The 14,451-nt window shown below is 44.7% G+C and overlaps 1 long non-coding RNA gene across 2 annotated transcripts; it reads right to left on the bottom strand.

The window, feature by feature from the left end:
• Positions 1-5,259: 5,259 nt before the first annotated feature.
• On the bottom strand, positions 5,260-11,141 carry LOC135974240 (uncharacterized). 2 transcript variants are annotated; one of them, XR_010591464.1, is made up of 4 exons: positions 11,053-11,138; positions 10,183-10,255; positions 8,533-8,694; positions 5,260-7,377 (listed from the first exon to the last, which is right to left on the bottom strand). It is a non-coding gene; the product is annotated as an uncharacterized LOC135974240 (long non-coding RNA). The 2 variants fall into 2 exon arrangements; XR_010591463.1 differs by lacking the exon at positions 10,183-10,255 and having other exon boundaries at positions 11,053-11,141.
• Positions 11,142-14,451: the final 3,310 nt, after the last annotated feature.

Raw genomic sequence — 14,451 nt, 5'->3', positions numbered from 1 at the left:
GCTTTTCATTCCCCTCTAGAGCTAGGCAGGGAGGTAGGGGGCCTGTGGAGCACTTTGTTTATGTACACAGGGATGTCTTATTTCTTCTTCCGCAGTAGGTCACTTTCCCATGCCACTCAGCGATAACTTTAGCAGGCACCATTGCAGTATACAAGCTAGCAGCATATGGGCCCAGCTGTGCTTTCTGCCTCTGTTACCGTCAGGAGTGAGACCAGCTGAAATCACCACCACCTGTGGAAAATGGTGCCAGTATTCAGTCCCATTGCTCTATACTACTAGAATCATGCAACCAAGCAATTCCCTCCTCATTTCCCCTGTGGGTCATACTCCCCTTGGCTAGTGCTGTGAAGGCCATGCTAAAGCAACCCCAAGCAGAATGAGGATGTAGTGCTTAAAACTTTAGGGGAGCAAGGGAAGTGAGTTCAGCATCTTGCTTTGCTTTCTGTAGTGAATGCGCTGACAGTGTTACCACTGTGTATTTTATCTTCAGATGCTGCCTTTGTAGACTCAGGGTCTCCTCTTCCACATCTGTGGAATGCCTGAGCCAGATAAGGAGGAGAAAGAAGAGGGCTTGGAATGGCATGTTCAATGAGATCCTGCAAGCCAGTGCTGCATTAAACTGTGAGCACAGGGCCTGGAGGGTGAACATTGCAGACAGCCTGGAGAAGGAAAGAGTGGAGAAGAGAAAAGTCCCAGCAGGCACAGGAAAGGAAGATGCATCAGGACATAATGGGGCTTCTCAGGCAGCGTAAACAGATGCTGCAGGTTCTGGTGGACCTACAAGTTCAACAATCCCAGGCTCCCTGCCCTCTGCAGCCACTGAGAACTCAATATGGGGACCTGCCTATACTTCCCCCCGCAACATTCCACAGGGCATCAGGAGTCCTTGCACTATCCCTGCCACTCCACCCCAGGGAACATTAAAGACAATCACAGATTCATATACACCAACTGTGGCTTTCACAGGTCAGCGTGTGTGTATCAGAAATGGACACAAATGTTCTTTCGCATAAGTTCTACTGTTTTAATCAATTAAGTTTTTAATGTATTTGTTTTTAAATGGCAAGGATTTTTTTTGTACACTGATTTTGTTACAGAACAAAATTCTATTAGGTGGAACGTAATTCATCTTTATTAGTTCACAACATATGCTGCTGAGTACTCAGCAGTTCTGAAAGCAACCAATTACTGCACAATGTCATATAACTCATAGGATCGTTCACTAACAAAATTAGCAGATGCATTGACAATGTTATATTCCTACATGTACCGCAACCACCACATGATTCCTACCAGGCCACTAAAAAGCAAGGCCAGGTAGAGCAACAACACATACAATACTCTGGCTCACTGTTAAAATGGTCTTTCAAAGCCACCCTTAGCCATATAGCTCTACAATGAGCTCTTCTACTAGCCCTTGTATCTGGCTAGTCAAATTCAGCAGACAGCCTCTGCACCTCCACCCCCGTGGAAACTTTTCCCCAGTTGTTTCACAGATATTATACATGACACAGCAGGCAGCTATAACCATTGGGATATTTTTCTCACTGAGGTCTAATCTTGAGTAAACAAAGCAAGCAACCCTTCCGATCACCAAACACACATTCAACTGTCATTCTGCACCTATGAGCTGGTAGTTGAATCATTCGTTCGTGCTGTTGAGGTGGCTGATGTACAGCTTCATGAGCCAAGGGAGCAAGGGATATCCTGGAGGACCCAGCCAACTAGTGGCATTTCAACATTCCCAATGGTAATCGGCAGTCTGGAAATAAAGTCCCTCCTTGTAGCTCTCGGAACAGTCCTGTGTTCTTAAAGATGTGAGTGTCATGCCCTTCCTTGCCTAGCCCATGTTGATGACAGTGAAGTGTCCCCGGTAATCCACCAGTGCTTGCATAACCATAGAAGAGTAGCCCTTTCTGTTCATGTATGCAGTGGTAAGGGGGTCTGGTGCCAAAATAGGGATATGCATGCTGTCTGTCACTCCACTGCTGTTCGGGAACTCCATTGCTGCAAATCGATCCACTGTGTCCTGCACATTGCTCAGAGTCACAATCCTGCATAGCAGGAGGCGATTAATGTCCCTGCATACTTACATGACAGTGGCCTCCATGGTGGATTTCCTGACTCCAGATTGCTACCAGTGGGAAAGAGAATCAATCTGGTGTTGCAAGTTTCCACAGTACGATCGCCACTTGCTTCCCCAATGTCAATGCAGCTCTCATTTGGGCGTCCCTGTGCCGGAGACCTAGGGTGAGCTGAGCGCACAGATCCAGGAACATGGCCTTGCACATCTGAAAGTTCTGCAGCCACTGCTAATCATCCCAAACCAGCATTATGACGTGATCCCACCAGTCAGGGCTTGTTTCTCAGGCCCAGAAATAGAACTCCATCATCTGAAGCTGCTCTGTGAATGCCACTAACATCCTTGCATTAATTCTCATTATTTCCCACAGCAATCTGTCCTCCAAGGGATCATTATGCTTCCCACTCATTAGGTGTTTCTTGTGGCTCTGCAAATACTCCAGGATCATGTGCCCTGTGCTTGCAATTCTCATAACAATAGTGCAGAGTTGTGCAGACTCCATGCTTCTGTGAAGATGGCAGACAGCGAGAAGGACTGTGTTGTTTGTGGGGAAAAAAGGCATGAAGATTATGGGATACAGATAACATTATGGATGGGGAGAGTTGCGAACTGGCAAGCTGACCCCATGCTCCCAGTCACCCCTGTGTGCCTTGTTTTGGCCCCATCATACATTGCCAAAACTTCCCAAAAGACAGTGCACCTGATGGCGGTGAGTTGCACAATGGGATACCTATTATTGGTGCACCACACGCTGGATCGATACAAGCACTCTCGGAGCGTATGCACATTGCTGACACAAGGAGCCAAGTATGTGTGCACACAAGCAATATACTAACTGCGGCGGCTATATGATGACAGAACTTGAGTTAACATAAGTCTGTAGTGTAGACATGGCCTAACACGACAATAAGCTGTTACTGCTTACATGCAGCTGGGTAGCACTCAAATTATACAAAGCAAAATTGTCCCCGCTTTTGAAAAACAAAAGCAGCAATAAACTCACTTCTGATTGCTGCAGAATAAGTTACGAGCAAACATTTGGGCACAAATGAAAACTGGTGTAGGAAAGTAAGAATAGATACACATTGTCCACTGATAACTACAGACAATAATCAGTAGAACCAAACACCACTATGTAGGAAATCTATCCTGTTTATCTCAACTATCCTGCTATGTCTTTTCCTGACATGAGATGGTGACTTTCCCACCTGCTCTATGACTCTGTCTGCAAACCCTGTGAAGGGCTGAAAACTCACCCCCTTCCAGGGCCGGCTCCAGGCACCAGCCCACCAAGCATCTGCTTGGGGCGGCACCTGGAGGGGTGGGCACGGCGGGGCGCTCCGGCCCGAGAGCTGGGCCGCAACTGGGCTCGCCGCCCTCCCCGCGGCGTTCCCGCCACCGGGGAGAGTGGAGCCACAGCGGGCTCGCCGCCCTCCCCCCGGCGCTCTGGACGGTCGAGGAGAGCGGGGCCCCAGCCAGGCTCGCCGCCCTCCCCCCGGCGCTCCGGCTGGTCAGGGAGAGCAGGGCCCCGGCCCTCCCCCCGGCGCTCTGGCCGCCGGGGGCTCTCCGCCCTCCCCCCCGGCGCTCTGGCCGCCGGGGAAAGCAGAGAGCCCCGGCTGGGCTCGCCGCCCTGCTCCCGCACTCTCACCGCCGGGGAGAGCGGAGAGCCCCAGCCGGGCTCTCCGCCCTGCTCCCGGTGCTCTGGCCGCCGGGGAGAGCGGAGAGCCCCGGCCGGGCTCGCCGCCCTCCCCCCGGCGCTCCGGCCGGTCGGGGATTGCGGGCCCGCGGCTGGGCTCGGCGCCCTCCCCTGCCGCGCTGGGGTGGGAGGAGGCGGTGGGTGGCTTTTTTACCTAGGGCGGCAAAAAAGCCAGAGCCGGCCCTGCCCCCTTCCTTGGGGTTTGAATTTATTAATGAACAAATAAGACAACATATGGTTCTCCTTCAGTTTGGCTGCTCCCCAGGTTTCTAGTTCAACCCTCCATGCAAGGTCTTCTCTACTTCTGACATAAGATCTGTCTATCAGGGCAGCATAGCTGGGAAGCCTGCTTCTCCTTTTTCACTTTCTCCAGCACGAGGGCCTTCTCTCCAAGCCTCTTATTGCTTGTGAATGCACATTTAGCCCATCACCAGGGCAGATCATTAATACCTTCAACCCTTGTTTCAGGGCACTGTCCCTATTCCTTAACTCAGGGGTTCTCCAACTGGGGGTCACGAGGTTATTATGTAGGAGGTTGCGAGCTGTCAGCCTCCATCTACAAACCCCACTTTGCCTCCAGCATTTATAATAGTGTTAAATATAAAAAAAGTTTTTTTAATTTAGAAGCGGGGTCACACTCAGAGGCTTGCTGTGTGAAAGGGGTCACCAATACAAAAGTTTGAGAACCACTGCTAAATTAAAACTTCTCAGTAGACTGAACGTAAGCACTCAGTACAGGAAAAGGGCATGGCTATGCCCCCAAAAGTGTTAGTGCCACCCACATGAGTGCAGCACTAATGTGGATATAGTAATTAGAGTTCATTTGCAGTGTGGCCGCTCTCACTCAAGCTAGGCTAACCCAGAGAAGTAACTAGAATGTAGATAACTCAGGTTAATTCTGCAGTGAAGACATAGCCTTACACAATGCAGCCTGCCAGTTTCCCTGGCTTACCTCCTCTGGCCTGCGCATAACCACAGCCTTGCCCTTCCCATTCCTGAAGGCTAGAATAACTGCATATTCTAGCCTCCAGCAATTGTTAGTAATTTATATTACCTCGGTATTTCTTTATTAGGACAGAGAATACCATAAATTCCATTGTAATAAGGAAATAGGCAAAAATTGTAAAAATTGCCATGGTGACTACATGCTAGTTTTTAATCAGTCTGAAAAACATTTTGGCTGGGGAAGAACTAGATAGATATCTGATCCTGCTTCCATTGAAAGTCAATGGAAAGACTCCCATTGAAGGAGAATGAAAGTGGAATGGGGCACTGAAAGACTTAAAGGTGAGCAAGATCTACCATTAATTACTATAACTTTCAGTATATTCAGTGTAAATATTTAAAAACAAACAAAAAATGTATGAAATGTAGACTGATTTTTGTTTCCTCTTTTAAAATTATTTGTATGGGCTTGGTATTCATGAGAAGTGCCATTTATGGTAAGCGATTGTGGTACCTTCCCCCCAGCTCCCATGATTATAAATAAGCTATATACTGAGATTTAAACAACTACAATATTTCTATAACCAAATGAATATGATACACACTGTAATGGTTTCATCTTTCAGGTCTCTTAAATCACCACTGCATCTTTTTATGAGGCCTAGGGGAAAGTCAAAGGTTGTGTTCTTTGCTTTCTTTTGTAAATATGTTACAGTCCATTTCATCCAGAGTCTGGCTCTTTTCACAGCTGGTTGTAGAGTCAGATCTATAGCCTTTATTATGGTTTAAATCACTTAACATCATACTTTGTTTTGTTTTCTGAAACGTGAAGAACTCTGGCCTGTAATATATATACACAAGTACTGTTTGTTGACTGGACACGTAAATCACTGTTGTTTTTCCTTTTTGTAACTCACATATGTAAAGGGAAAATGTTTAAAAGTTTTTAATAATGGTTAAATGAAATAATTCCATGATTATTTATTTTGTATCAACATATATTTCTTAGTTGCATAGGCTCTCTTTTTACTAGATGGATACTGGATGCAGTATTATGAGAAGTCAAGTATGACAAGCTATGCTGGTTTCAGAGGAATAAATGTCAGAGACCACTTTTCCTGTCCTATGGTATTCATACTATTATTAGATTATTCATGCTATGTCGTGTCCCTCAGTGGACTCTAAGAGACCTGGACAATCACTTTGTAATTAGACCACCTTGTAGAGACCCACAAAATGACAGCCAAGAGTGACCTTGACAACATCTTCTGTATTGGTGCTAATTTTATTATTTAAGCTGGTTGGGAATTTTATGTCAACATATTTTTAATGGAAAATGTGTTTCCATGGGAAAACTTTAAGTTTTGCAAAAAGTTTTTGCTTTTCTGTTGGGAAAATCAAAATGAAATATTTTGTTTTAGGTCAGATCAACTTGAATTGAAACATTTTGGTTTGCTGAACTGCATTAAATGTGTTTTTGTTTCAGGTCCTGCTGACACTAATCAGTGTCTGCCTGAGCTGCCCCAGTGTCTCAGGGGAATTCTAGTTCAGATGCCTCCAGGGGTGTATGCAGAAATTTAATGTTGACCCTTTTGGGGCGGGGGAGGGGGAAGCATGTTCTGTGTCCGCCCTGGCCCTAGGAGGAGCTCGCTCTTCCCTCCTCCCCGTCCCCCAGTAGGAATTCTCTCTTCCCTCATTCTCACCCCAACCCTGGCTTCAGCAGGAGCTCACTCCCTTCCCTGTGGCCCCAGGGCTGGGAGGAGCTTGCGTTCCTCCTGCCTCCACTGCTGGAGGAGTTCTATGCCCTGATGATTATTGGGGGTGCCCCTACTTGCATGCCCTTCTCCCTGCCCCTGGATGCCTCATTCCCCCATTCTTCCCAATGTCTAGACTCCCTGCTTAGAAGATTTAGTCTATGTATTGCAGTCTCTTTGGTTGCTGATCCACTGTGGTGCATGATGGGAGTTCTATAATTACAGTGCTGTCAAGCTGTCCTACACCAACCTCAGGGCACACTGTTAAGAAGCAGAGCACAGACTTCACATTGGTTGTGGGTTCTATACTTAGAGTGTCTGAGAAGTTGATGGTTGGTGAAATCTAACAGCCTTAACATGGAGTCACAGACAGTCCTCATTGGTACTGCGATCTATCTTGACACCCAGATAAGATAAGATGTCACACCAAAGACATTGCTACTAGCCTATCCTATAATAAATCTATCTAAAGATTTATTAATGAGGAAATGGAAATAAGAGTATTATTTACAAGCTTAAGGCAGGTAAACACATACACACACACACACGTTCCAATCTTAAGTTTCAAAAAGTAATACATTTTTATAATAGGCAAGATCTATGTCCTTTAGGCCTAACCCAAGCCAAGCACTATGAAGCTTTTGCTTATGCTTAGTAATCCTTGCGCCTCAGAGTTCAAGCAGCATACAAGATACAGTTCCATCTTGTTAGGGGTTTTTATTCCTTCCCTCCTCTAGCTTTCAGTTGCAAATTCAGCTGTGTGGAGGAATTCACTTGTCTCCTCTTCATAACCAGTGCAGGGGTGGGAGGGCAGAGTAATCTACAGTCTTGTGTCCCCTGATATTCCACAATATTTTGTCTGGTGTTGAGAGCCTTCTTTGTCAGGCATGAGATAACACCTGTTGGAAATTAGTATTTCAAACTTGCTAATGCTTCCCTGTGTAGTGATTTACAGAGCAAACACTTAAATATTACTTTATAATATGGGATACAGATATTTTAAATGAGATAAATGCATGCAGCAACTTTCAAGCATTTCATAAACGCTAAACACATTCTTATAATTCTAATACCTATTTTAAGAATACCAACACATAGGTGAGCCCGACTGGTTCCTGCTATGTATTTGTCAGTGTTCAGTTGAGATCTAGGGGTCTCTGCATAAGTTGTCACTTGATTTGCTGGCCTCACAAGTGCATCGTAGGAAAACGGTGGATGTGAGGCAACCAAACTACAACTGTCATGAGGCAATATGGTGGCTCAAGCAGAAGAAGAGATTAATATTGAACTGAGCTGAAACTAAGTATTTTGATTTGGTATGACAAACAAATGAAACATTTCTATTTGGAATGTCAAAAACACATCATTTAAATAACAATAGCTGAAAATAAATATTTAGACATTTCTGAACTAAATGTTTGGACATTTTCATTTGATGAAAAATGCTGATATTCTGACTTTGTCCCAATTCAGGATGCAAATAAATGTCTAAATATTGGAATTTCCCATAAGATGGAAATTCTAATTTTTGATCATTTCTATTCACAATGCAATATCATGACATTCTGCTATGCTTATTTTGTCTCAGTGGTGCTATTTAATAATTATCTCTTCTCCCTTTCCTTTCTTCCTCCTTCCTCTAAGCTATCACTGTGTCTGTCTCTCTTACCTTCTCCACTTTCAGGCACTTGAAGGGGTGGAAAAAGTTTCCAATAGCACCATTCCATTTATTTGGATTTCCTTTACATGTGTCAAGCTGGCATGGAAGCATTCTTAGTAATTTTCAGTCCCACTACACCTGCAGCAAGGTATTTGAGTCTTGGACTAGATTCTGATCTCATTCACACCAGAGTAACTCCATTGTTCACTAGTGAAAGTTCTTTTTTTCCTTACTTTTTTTGTTAGGTCAGGTTCCCCAAACTTTGATACGCGTCTCCAAAAACAAGTGACAACAAAATCCTTGCTGTGAAGAGGATAGTCTAATTTTGACACAAGACAACCAGAAGGTAGAGGGGAAGAGGAAAGGAGGTACAAGGGTGGCATAATGAACTCACCTAGTAAGTCACAGACATTTTGAACTTTCTGTTTTCTTTTAAGCCAGCTTTCTTCCTCTTTGCTTTTCACAGACTTCATGGCAAAAGTGAGTTTTCAGGAAGGGATTTGAATGAGGTGAGGAAGGTGTCTTGACAAATGTGTCTGGGGAAAATGTTCCAACCCTAGGAGGATCATAGAAAGGGCATGGAGACACCTGTAGGAGGAAACTTACATAGTATCAAGGCTGCATCATTTACAGAGTGGAGAAGATGAGAGGAAATATGAAAGGAAAATAGTTTAGTGAAGTAGACATTGAAATAGTATGATGTATTGGCTTGAAGGCAAAGATAAGATTAAATTCGATCCACAGCACAATGGGGAGCCAGTGAAGTGACTCAGAGAAGATCGGACTGTTGCAGCAATAACACTTATTCTGGAGGGACTGGAGGAGAGTTAGGTAGTATAAAGAAGAGGATATTGCACTAGTCAAGAAAGATGATACAGGGGATTCATACAAGGAAGTCCTATGGCCTGTGTTATGCAAGAGGTCAGAGCAGGGCCGGCTCCAGGCACCAGCCTAGCAAGCAGGTGCCTGGGGCGGCCAATAAAGAGGGGGGCGGCATGTCCAGCCCTTTCAGCGGCAATTTGGCGGTGGGGCCATCACTCCCTCTGGGAGCAAAGGACCTGCCGCTGAATTGCCACCGTAGAATGAAGTGGCGGTAGAGCTGCCGCCGCCATCGCATTTTTTTTTTTTTTTTTGCGCGCTGCTTGGGGCGGCAAAAATGCTAGAGCCAGCCCTGGGTCAGAGTAGACAATCACAAGGGTCTTTCTGGGCTTAAAAATCTATCACCCCATGATGAAGGATTTAGTCATTGGGACACAGATTTTATAAGTGTTTTGTAGGTAGAAGTGACCACCCTTGGTCATAGGTTGCATGTGGGAGTAGAAGAAGAGGGAGGAGTCAAAGACTACCCCCAGGTTATAGGCCGAGGTGACATGGATGAAGAGGTCTTAGCCGACTATAACAGAGACTGGAGATTAAGAAGAAGGTTTGGGAGGTAAGATTTTTAGTTCAGCTTTGGCCATGTGGAGTCTGAGGTGACAACTTGCTATTTAACAAGGGGGAGGGATAGCTTAGTGGTTCGAGCATTGGCCTGTAAAAGCCAGGATTGTGAGTTCAATCCTTGAGGGGGGCCACTTAGGGGTCTGGGGCAAAAATCAGTACTTGGTCCTGCTAGTGAAGGCAGGGGGCTGGACTCAATGACCTTTCAAGGTCCCTTCCAGTTCTAGGAGATAGGTATATCTCCATATATTAAAAACACGAGACAGGGAAAATGGAATGTCCCAAAAATAAGGTTGCCCCTATAAAGTGAAGTTTCTGCCCTTTTATGAAACATGGCAACCACCACCACCCACACCAAAAAACATCCTGGCTTTACTTGTGTGATTTCACACAAGTTTTGGAAATGAGCCCAACTCGAGATTCTGTGGGTTTTGCAAAGCAGGGCCCTATTTTATCCAAACACCAAAACTGCTGATGTTTAGAAGGGAGGAGAGAAGATAAAAGCTTGCGGTTTTGGCCCCCCCTCAGTGGTTTTCAGTGCCTGAGCCTAAATATGCAGCATGTGCCCTTCCCCTCTAATGGTGCAAGTTCATTCTTGATTTCTTACTTCTTTCATTTTCTTGCCTGTGGGGTAGGTGGATCTGCTACATTGAGGAAAGATGAGTAAACTTGACCTGAAACTTAACAGATGGTAAACATACTGGTTGCAATTGCATACTTAGACATCAGATTTAATTATTAAACCACATCTCTCAACAAAGCTGCAGTGACCTAGACAAACTTCATGGCCTGCCTTGGGAAGTGAGTGGAAATGGACCAGAATATGGAGACAAGTATCAGGGGGTAGCTGTGTTAGTCTGTATCTACAAAAACAACAAGGAGTCTGGTGGCACCTATATGGAGACAGTCACTTCATCATGAAGCCATTTTTAAAGAGCTTATGTTCCTTCCCAACCCATCTATCACTGGCTAGTTTCTTCTGAGACCACAGCTTACTCCATTTTGTTGGTGGGTGTCACATTCACCTCTGATAGCACCTCCTCCTGGTCACTTTGGGGATAAGCTCTAGCCAGCTAGGCTCTCCTCTGGCAGTTTCTCTCCCATTGTCCTCTTGGCCTGCAGACCCCTTTCGCTCTAGGAACTGCAGCCTCCTCTTTGTGGCTCAGCCCTCTGACGAGGTCACTGCATTGTTCCCCCTTCTGGGGATGGAGAAGGGGACCAAGGTCCCTGTGGAACAAAAAGTCCCAGGCAATCCACTATCCTTTACCTGGTCTATGCCATGTCCTCAGTGACTGGTAGGGGAACCTAGGTCCACTCCTTACTCCAGGTTCCAGCTCAGGTGCCCTCCAATCAGCAGCCAAGGCCTGCAGTGTCTTACCTTGCTGCTTTCCCCTGAGCCTTTTCTACATTCCTGACTCCCACACTTCTATGGGTCCACTAGCCTTCCAATTCCCTCAGGGAATAACTGTGGACTAACCTGTATAGTCCCATAAACAACTCCTTTCTTCCAGATAGCAACTGAAGCCTACAGCCCCTTCTGTGGCCAGCTACCTGGCTTTATCCGGGCTCCTCCTGTTCCTGTCCAGCTGAGCTTCATTTAATCAACCACTGGTTCCTCCTCCAGGTGCAGCCTGGGGAGTTAATTGGTTCACCTGCCACCTTAATGCTTTGAAGCCTTGTGTGGGAGTGATACCCCGTCACAGTGGAACACTGCTCAGATGAGAAAGGTCATTGAAGTGCAGAGTCCAGGAAACCAAGATACTGAAGCTAATAGTGATAGAATGGGTAAGTTGGAGTCAATACAGTTTCTGATTTTTGGGAATAGCCTGCATTTTACTAGTATGTTAATAGTATATCTGAATGGAGAGCCAGTAGACTGAAGTTTTGCCACTATCACCATATTTATTGTATGAATCTTGCTTTTTTAAAGCTCACATTTCTGATTTCTAAATCCTGAACAGATTTTCTGCATTTTGTTCTTCTATAAAATCATAATTTAATGAGTTTCATGACATGAATAAACACTTTGGGTGAAATTCACCTCCTTTTCTTCCATTCTGCACAGTCTGAATAAACAGATATCATGTAGGAAACTACATGGTGGATGGAATCCATCTCCGCCCCCACCCCATCCCCCAACATGTGAGAAGCATGAAGGTAGTCCATAGATCCTCCCTGTCCAATATTCCAGCTCCTGCACTAGAGTTGCAAGATCCGTGCTCTGTACTTGGTGGTTTGTAGCCCCTAGATCTCCATAAGCATGGACCCAGTGGCAAGATCCCACTTCCAAACCCTCTCTGTCTTATATAGAGCTGATGTGGAGCATGGCTTCTCTATGCACAAGGGTTGCTGAATCCTTCTGCATTCACACTGTGCAGCTGCTCAGAGCTCTGCTATACTGAGGGCCCTCTGTAGCCCCTTCTCAACTGCAGGAGAAACCTCCTTTGCCTTCTACAGTCTGATTTACTGACATTACGAAGGTGGATTCCCTCTACATTTTAGTATAGTTTACCCTGTGGAGTTCAGAGGGTTGTATCAGGACTTCCTCTCAGTGCCCATGTGGAGATTTTTAACTGGGGAAAAGTCTTTCTTATTATTTCATTGACAAGTCACAGTATGGCATTAAAATCACAATAGGAAACCAAATATTTCAAACCTGCTAGGAGTCTTCGGACTGGTAGCCAAGAGCTTTGTTTTTAATCATTCTCTATGTGACGAAATGTGATAGGTTTTTGTTGTTTTGTCTTTTGCTATTCTTTGCAAAAATAGCATCAGAGCATTAACCCAATGTTTGGAAGTTCAGAAATTAAGCACCCAATTTTTAGGAAATTAAGCATCCAACTTTCAGCAACATCTTCAATACCATCCACTCTACATGCAGGTGTACATGGTCTACAGGTTAAAAGAAAAGCGGCAGCAGCAAAAGAACAATGATGCCCCCCATGTGCTTCTGTGGCATTAGATGAGTCAATCCATCAAGAAAATCAGTCTAACACCAGGGAGACCGAGAGGGATCACGTTGTAGTTTTCCTGTATCAGCAGTAGTGTCTCTATTGTTGCTTTTTAAAAGTTACCTTCAAGTGAGGCTTAGGGCATGATTGAAATGCTAGTTATTGCAATTGCTGTGGAACAATCAGTCGTCATGAGTGATTCAAGGAAAGCCTGATTCTGGGCTCTTTTGACATTTTCCTTTGACTGATAGTGATTGTTAAGACTACTCAGTGTTTTAAGAGCTAACAGGATGATTGTTTGCTATTTCTTTATGAGAACCATGTACTGAATGGTAGAGAGAGAATTTTCATTGTGATTATAATTGCTCAGTGTGGAAATATTTGTTCTTAACCAACTAATTCCCAGGCATTCCTTTATCTTACTTAGATTGTGGTTGATCCCTTTCCAAATATAAATTCTTATGGATTGTTTTTCAAGGGCATCATTGGGTGTGTTGAGCATTCAAGCATCCATGCAAAGTTACTGCACACGTATCGCCATAATTGTGATGAATCATCATTCCTGTTGTTAAAGTTTTACAGCAAGACTTTAGGCCAAACAAGAGTGGGAGAGGTTTATTTAGAGATCAGAAAAACAACACCCTGGATGTGTTACACGGGTAGGTTCTTTGCCTCAAATATGCAGTTCATTTCATTTTAATAAGACTTAGTAGGACATTTCAAATGCTAAATGATAGTGATGGTACAGCAGTCTATCAAAATATATAGGGTGATATTCACTGCGAGTTTGTGCCAGCATAAGGCTCCTGCACTAGAAAGTCTGCTGAAGCAATAGTTTGCAGCAGTACACAGCACTCTCAAACTCTGTTGCAATGGGGGAAGTGATTTAAATAACCAGCCCTGTCCACAAAACGGTTGGTACTGACTGGGAAGGGGTCCTGGCCAGGGTAAGTGGAGGACGCACTTGTTCAGAGCATCCCCACACCATTCTCTGCTAGTGGGACTCCTTTGGAAACCCACGCTATAAATTAAAGCCCTACCCCTCCCTGCAGAAACCCAGCTGCTCTTTCTCATTGTGCATCCCGGAGCTAGCCCTAGGTAACTGGCCTATAACTGTTAATTCATGAGTTTGCTTAAAATTGTTTAGTCCTCAAGAGATGTTTTAAATAATCCACTGGGATGTTTAGAATTTAGATGAAACCCATATATGAGATTTTATCTGTGGGCTGGTCCCTTGAGCGTCACAAGAAGACGTTGCCTTCTGATCCATTAGCAAACATCAATGCAAAAATTCACCCGAGCTCGCAAGCTCCTATTACCATTGTGGAAATACAGAATTCTGGGGCTGTGTTTTATGCTCTGTTGTATCAGTTAAGGGGCCAAAAAAACACAGAAAGGTGCTAAGAAATAAAAAATTCCTCTGAACCTGTGGATTACCAGACTTTGATCATGCCACTTGAGTCTGTAATGCTGAAACACAAACCATTCTACCTCTCCCCCAAACCCAAACTTTTTCAAACTTTCCTTCTTACTTGTAACGTTTTTCTCCCCGACCCTCTCCCTTGTTCAGTTCTAAGGTGACCAAAATTCCCTTATTCTGGGTGGCTTGCCCTACTTTCCCCAAACCCTAATCCATACACGTGTTCATTATCACTCGCTTGGGTAACTGTAACTACCTCTTTTCTGCTGCATCCTAGCTATGCTCTCAGCTTGTACAAAATTCAGCCACATAATTACTCACTTGATGCAGGATAATTGACCATATCACTGTCTTCTGTACTGAAAGAGCTTTACAGGCTTCTGGTAAAAGAGCGGATCAATTGGAAGATCCTGCAGCTTATGTCTGGCTGTGCCCTGCTTTATCTTCATGACCTTAGAGCAACTCTAACTTGCTTTGCCATTAACACTGTAATCCTTTGTCCATT

This window comes from Chrysemys picta, chromosome 11, assembly GCF_011386835.1.
Source record: "Chrysemys picta bellii isolate R12L10 chromosome 11, ASM1138683v2, whole genome shotgun sequence".
NCBI lineage: Eukaryota > Metazoa > Chordata > Testudines > Emydidae > Chrysemys > Chrysemys picta.
This window is presented reverse-complemented; position numbering and strand designations above follow the sequence as displayed.